Source organism: Aristolochia californica, unplaced genomic scaffold (assembly GCF_029961685.1).
Source record: "Aristolochia californica isolate CCGP_79_NKW_82.1479 unplaced genomic scaffold, dmAriCali1.0.hap1 SCAF_372, whole genome shotgun sequence".
Taxonomy (NCBI): Eukaryota; Viridiplantae; Streptophyta; class Magnoliopsida; order Piperales; family Aristolochiaceae; genus Aristolochia; species Aristolochia californica.
The window spans coordinates 17,501-25,288 of NW_027182073.1; positions in this window are offsets into that span (position 1 = coordinate 17,501).

A 7,788-nucleotide genomic window follows, 5' to 3' on the forward strand; every position below is an offset into this window, starting at 1 on the left:
GACCCCTTCCTCTGTTCCCACCTATGTATATGGGATACTTTAAGAAGTGAACGTCTTTTTTAGTAGCAGGGTCCGGGGACAAAATGGGAAAGACAATTTCACTATATTTCTGACCAGGAACGGGACCTATCACAAGAATATTTCTTTTATTGGGGCGATAGCTCTGAAAAGACAAATTGCCCATCTTTTCTTTCATCTCAGGAGAAATACGATCGGAAGGAGCTAATTCGAATCCTTCGGGTAAAATAAGAACAGCCCCCACATTCAAAGACCCTTTTTTCCCATTAGCAAGAACTTGTTTCAGTTGCTTATCATAGGGGATTCTTACAACTGCTTCAAATACAGTATCAGGAAGCACAGCTTGTGGAACCTCAATATCCACGGGCTTATTAGCTAAATGGCAATTGGCACATACAATACGCCCTGTTGCTTCTCGTGGATTTTCATAACCCTGCTGCGCAAAAATAGGATATGCATTTGAAATAGATGTCCGAGTAATTACATATATCACGATCAATACAGAAATAGATCGAGTCATCTGTTCCTTTATCCAAGAAAAGGTATTTCTATTTTGCATGGTCCAATCATTGATCCCTTAAATTTCTACAATAAATTAGGTAGGTAGCTAGTCTAGTTCCCTACCCACGATTCTGCCATTGTACTGGAATATAGGAGGAGTCGAACCCCCTGCACGGGTAGAAGTATAAAGTGAGTCAGATTAAAAAAAAAAGGTTTGTTTATGTACGAAGTAACATTATGATCTGATTGATAGCCGCGGGTCAAATGAATTCTTCATTCATTCATTGAATGATAAATCACTACAAGTGAAGGTGATACCCGATTTAAATAATGGAAGATCAAATATTTCAAAATTGTATCTAGAATAACTGGAAAAGTGGAAACAAGACCAGATATAATTTGATCGTTATAAGCAAAGCCAAAATCTTTGTAGACCGAACCGATCATTAGTTCCCAACCATGGGGCGAGTGGAATCCGATACATAAATCAGTTAATAAAAGAATAGAAAAAGCTTTTATTGTGTCGCTTAAGTTATATAGGAATTCCTGAATCCAAGAATTAAGAATGACAAGTTCCTCATTACCCAGAATAGAATAACCACTTAGAATAGCGAAACAGATTATATTTGCCGAGAAGTGCAAAATAATATGGATATTATTTTCATTGTATATTTTGACCAATTGTATCGTTTCTTTGTGGATTCCTATATGAAGCTTTTGTATCTGTGTCTCCGGGTACTCCTTTATCATTTCATCCAAATGAAATAGTTCTTCTAATTCTATGAATCTTTCTAGAATGTTCTTCTCTTGAATATCATTCAAAAAAGTTTCGGATTGCCTGGTATTCCACCAATTAATAACCCAGGGCTCTAGACTTTTATTAAATGAAAGAGAGATCCACCACGGCAAAAATACTATAGATACAAGATATGGGAGAGGGGTCAATGCTTTTTTTTTGACACTTTTTGTTCTGTGAATTGTTAATGAACCTACTTCATTCGTCGACTCCGTCTGATATTTCTATGAAGCATGAGTTCTATAACAAGGTATGTAACCTATGGATCCGTCTTTTTTTATTTGATTATTTGAATTCTTTATTTAGTCTTTGAATCTAGAAGGGGTATAGAAATGGAAGTTAGAATTAAAGATAAAAAGTCTGCCCCAAATGAATAAATGAGTAAGTTCCCAGATATCTCAGATATCTAAATTGGTCAAATTACACCAATTGAATTGCATCTTCATTTGTTTCTTTCGATGAGTGCCCGAAAGACCCAATTCACACTTCAAGTAATGAGTATTAGTCGGGTTTCGAGACGAAAGAACTCCCCTTGGATCAATCAATTATTCCAAAATGTTTCACTAGATGCCCGCACCGCGGGAATAATTGAGGGGATATTTCTGAAGAATATTGATGGTGAAATCAAAAATGTGTGGGAAACCCGAGATAAATTGGATGTTTATGAAAGATGCAATCCTTTTCAAGGAGCAAAAGAAAGGATCAAAATCGATTGAAAAAAAAGAGAGATAATTTACATCCGTCTGTATCTAACGTATCAATTCAACGAAATATTGGGTCTAAAAATAAAAATTCTGTACTGTATTCCGAAATGTTCTGTTCTGATATGTATGATGAATACATACTTACTAGACTTGTTACTAGTCTAACATAACAGAATTGGGTTGAGTCCCATATGCATAAAGCATAAAAAATAGTTTTGGTGAACAACAATTTAATTATTATGGTTGTTCCATATACGTCCACCTGTTTTATTCTATGGGCCACAGTGACAGTGGTATTAGACCAGAATATAATGGGGAAATAGAATATAACGTGTTTTGCTCGAATCAACACCTTGAAAGAAACTTCAGTTCAGTTAGATTCTATTATCAGTTAGATTCTATTATATTAAAGGTTAAAGGGGATTCCTGCCTTTCTTATCTCATGCCGGGAAAGCATTCATTATTCAATTCATTTCAAAATACTTCAATTGGTACGCGCAAGAAATAGGCCGATTCAGCAGCTTTTTGTTCAATTTCTCGTGGAGTCAAATTCTCATCCGTACGAGTCAAGGGAATGGCTCCCTGGCCTCTAATTTCCATATAAAGGACACGGCGAGGATAAAGACCCCCTTTAACTTCCATTCTGATTGACTGGATATCTCTCATAAGGAATCGTAGAAAAACGCGGCGATTTTTTCCAGGAAATCCCCAACGAAAAATACACACTATTCCTTCTTTTCTATCGAATCGATCATAACCACTACCTACATTCCACAAAATTGTGGACCACAAATAGGAACTAATGAACAGACCGGCTATTCCATAGAAAGCCATCACGATCCCTTGAGGGAAAAAAATTATTTGCTGAGACGGAAACAAAGATATGAGATTCCGACCAAGATAACTGGAAGTTCCAACCAATAAGAATGCTAGTGAGCCTAAAAAGAGGATACAGGCCCAGCAGAAATTACTTATTTTTCGAGACCCTGTTATAAGTTCTATCCATATACGTTCTGATCGCCAGTTCATATTAGATCCAGTTGCATTCTATTGGAATTGAGAGAATAGGCCAAATGAATTTAAATTTGACTTTACTATTTTTTTTGTCCCGAAGTAACTCTCATCAACTAGCACTATTATGATGTGAACCCTTAGGGGTAATTCATCAAATTGGGTAGATGTAAAATAATAACATCTTCTTCATACGATCCCACAATGTATATCTACATAACATATAGATACATTGACTTTCCATTTTTCCACTGATGTATTTTTTCTTAAAAAAAAGCTATACTGCATATATATGCATTTTTTCATATATCATGTATCCGCATGCATAAGATTTTTTTTTTTTTTGTGTTCGAAAGGAACCATATCCAGACCAGACGTGGTACCATATTCTACTAAATAGATATCTGTATTATGATCCAAGTCCAAGTGTTGATTGATTAGATTTGGTCCCACTGAACCTAAACAATCTTGTTTTTTTGAACATGAAGAGATAAAGACGCCATTGCAATTGCCGGAAATACTAGGCCTACTAAAGGCACAAAAAAAGAGGGAAAGTTTAAATCTGTCATAGAATGGGTACCCCGATTTAATATTTGTACCTCTTATAAAGATATAATAAAATAAGTATGTGAATTAAATTATAAGTATTATATATTATATTATAAGTATTATTAAGTATATAATAAGAAGTACAACAAATGTAGAACTAAATAAGCGTGTTTATACGACTCCACACGAAATACATATAATCCGCTTTATTATTGTATTGTATTGTTGTTCTTGTGCCCTTAATCTTCTAATAAAGAGTTTCTTACGAGTTACTGAAGGGTTTGTTAGGATTCGACCCGACAGGGATTCATAGTACAATACAAAATGTGGGTTCTCGGGAGATATAGAAATCTGAAGGAAATATAGAAAGATGCAACACTTTGATTATAGGATTATAGATTTTATCTATATTCCATATATTAATATAATACTATTAATTTAATTAATAGTATTAATGTAATGGTAATGCGTAAGAAGTAATAAAAAACATGGAATTCTTTTGATTTTTTATTTTCATTTTGAAATTCTATTCCACGAAAGCAAGAATTCACTCTTTTCTCCTGTTGAAAGAGGGTTACTGATTAGTAATCAGTAATAGGGGTAGGAAAAAAAAATAGATTAGATCCGTACAAAAGAATGAAAAGTCATTATCTGAAACTTCTGATTCTAGAACTGAACTTATGTCACCAAAGAAAACTCCATTCTTCTTATTGTGACTTTGATTCCAATAAACTAAAGTTCGTTACAAATAATTGAGATTAGTGTTTTGAATTTTGATTCAAGGGAAAGAAGCCATGTAGCTGAAATAACTCACTCAGAACGCCCTTTAAAGGATTACGCGGTACGATTAGGTCGAATAAGCCCTTAGAGAATAAATACTCAGCACCTTGTGAACCGTCGGGTACTGTCTTATTCAATGTTTGTTCAATTACTCTTTTACCCGCAAATGCAATGTAGGCATTTGGTTCGGCAATAATGATATCTCCGAGCATACCAAAACTGGCTGTTACTCCACCGGTTGTAGGGGATGTAAGGATTGATACATAGAATAACTTTCTAGTTGATTGATAATCATATGAAGCAGAAGATATTTTAGCCATTTGCATCAAACTCAAACTTCCTTCTTGCATGCGTGCTCCTCCAGAAGCACACACCATAATAACAGGTAGAGATCTATTAGTAGCATACTCGATCAAACGGGTGATTTTCTCGCCTACTACGGATCCCATACTACCCCCCATGAAGTGAAAATCCATAACCCCAATTGCTATAGGAATGCCATTTAGTTGACCTATGCCTGTTTGAACAGCCTCAGTTAAACCTGTCTTTCTTTGATAAGAATCGATACGATCCTTATAAGGTTCCTCTTCCGAGTGAAATTCAATGGGATCGATAGAGACCATGTCCTCATCCATAGGTTCCCAAGTGCCCGGATCAATCAAAAGTTCAATTCTATCTGAACTGCCCATTTTCAAATGATATCCACATTGTTCACAAATATTCATTTTTGATCGAAAAAATTTCTTATAATTTAATCCATAACAATTTTCACATTGAACCCATAAATGTTTGTATTTTTGATTTATATCGAAATCATTAGATCTTCCTCTGATGTTGAAATCACTGTCATTACCGCCAGTTCTTATACTAGAACTCTCACTGTCATTACCACTTAAACTTTCACTAAAAATGTAACCATAAATGTCACTATCACTGTCATTATCGTTACCACTTGAAATGTCACTATCAATACTGATATCAGAACGAAGATAACTATCAATGCAACTATTAATGTGATTATTCCAATCATATTTAGTATCATACATGTAACAATCATAGTCGCGATTGTCATTCTTAGTCCCGCTATTCAGATAACTAGAAAAATAACTTTCTAGTTCACTCAAAAAAGAACTCTCATTGTCAATCTCAAAAATCCGATTTTCAATATCAAAATATACGGAATAACTGTCACCATTACTATCCCTAACTAAAAAAGTGTCATCAGAGATGAAACTCCAAATGTCCCTGGCGCCGAATAAATGATCAACATGACTGGAACTCAAAATACCACTATCACTCCAACTATGAATGTTTTTATCCGTATCATTTATAATGGGGTCCTCACTTCCATTGGTATTTCCAATAGGATGACCAAGGCTACCCCTTGATTTACTTAGCCCACGCCAGTGTTCTAACTCCCCGTTAGACAACATCGAATTGAACCACCACTTTTCCATAGAGCCTTCCTGCCCCCTATTTGAATGAAAATACAATAGATGAATAGTCATTCTATGAATAATCAGTTTACTATTTTATTTCTTATCTGAACAAGCATATAGGTTCAATCACTAGAATCATTAACTAATGACGAGTAAGAGTAAGTATTGAAATAAATTCTTTTTTTGTGGGAATTTAATTCGGGGTATCAATTTACTTATATATTATATGATATATGATGGAACCCCTTCTTCAATTAGAAATATAAAGAGAGGTTTCTCCCATGTTGTGTACAAATTCTCATCGAAAAGATAAATATTTCTTCCCCATGAAGCATTTTTTTTTTTTTTCGTATAATCTCGTATGTATAAGAGAATAATAAGTTTCTATTGCAACACGGAATGAAAAAGACAATATACAGGATGGGTAGAAGGAGTTGTGACCCTTTACTTGCTTGATTTATGGTCCGAAGCTACGGGATCTACGGGATATAATATAATATAAAATGATCCACCAATCCTAAGGATCCATAGGATTCATTATGGACCCCACGATAGAAGCATTGAGTTATTTAGCCTTAGCCTTAGATCTTATCGTGGGTTTCTACCTTGTATATTATATATTAATTTAAGGCAAGGTATACACATATTGATATATGCAAGATAGAGGCAATGGGATCTTTATTCTTTATTCGGCTCAATCCTTTTAATAAAAGATTGGGCCGAGTTTAATTGCAATTAGGGGAACAAACGAGAATTACTGGATTACAGGGTATCCATTGCCGGGAATTCGAATTTGATCTCCTTCCATACTTCACAAGCAGCCGCTAGTTCAGGGCTCCATTGGCAGCTTCACGGATAACTTCATTACCTTCACGAGCAAGATCGCGCCCCTCATTACGAGCTTGTACACACGCTTCTAAAGCCACCCTATTAGCTACTGCACCAGGTGCATTTCCCCAAGGGTGTCCTAAAGTTCCTCCGCCGAACTGTAGTACGGAATCATCCCCAAAGATCTCGGTCAGGGCAGGCATATGCCAAACGTGAATACCCCCGGAAGCCACGGGCAAAACACCTGGAAGAGAGACCCAATCTTGAGTGAAATAAATACCGCGACTTCGGTCTTTTTCAACAAAATCATCACGTAGTAAATCAACAAAACCCAAAGTGATTTCCCGCTCCCCCTTCCAATTTACCTACTACGGTACCGGCGTGAATATGATCTCCACCGGACAAACGTAATGCTTTTGCAAGTACCCGGAAGTGCATACCATGATTCTTCTGTCTATCAATAACTGCATGCATTGCGCGATGGATGTGAAGAAGTAGGCCATTGTCTCGGCAATAATGAGCCAAGCTAGTATTTGCGGTGAACCCTCCCGTTATGTAGTCATGCATGACAATAGGAGCTCCCAATTCTCTGGCAAATACGGCCCTTTTGATCATTTCTTCACATGTACCCGCAGTTGCATTTAAGTAATGTCCTTTGATTTCACCTGTTTCGGCCTGTGCTTTATAAATTGCTTCGGCACAAAATAAGAAACGGTCTCTCCAACGCATAAATGGTTGGGAGTTCACGTTCTCATCATCCTTGGTAAAATCAAGTCCACCGCGGAGACATTCATAAACCGCTCTACCGTAGTTCTTCGCCGATAACCCCAATTTGGGTTTAATAGTACATCCCAACAGAGGACGACCATACTTGTTCAATTTATCTCTCTCAACTTGGATACCATGAGGGGGGCCTTGGAAAGTTTTGATATAAGCAGGAGGAATTCGTAGATCCTCCAGACGCAAAGCTCGTAAGGCTTTGAACCCAAATACATTACCTACAATGGAAGTAAACATGTTAGTAACAGAACCCTCTTCAAAAAGATCTAAAGGGTAAGCTACATAAGCAATATATTGATTTTCCTCCCCAGGAACGGGCTCGATGTGGTAGCATCGTCCTTTGTAACGATCAAGGCTAGTAAGTCCATCAGTCCACACAGTT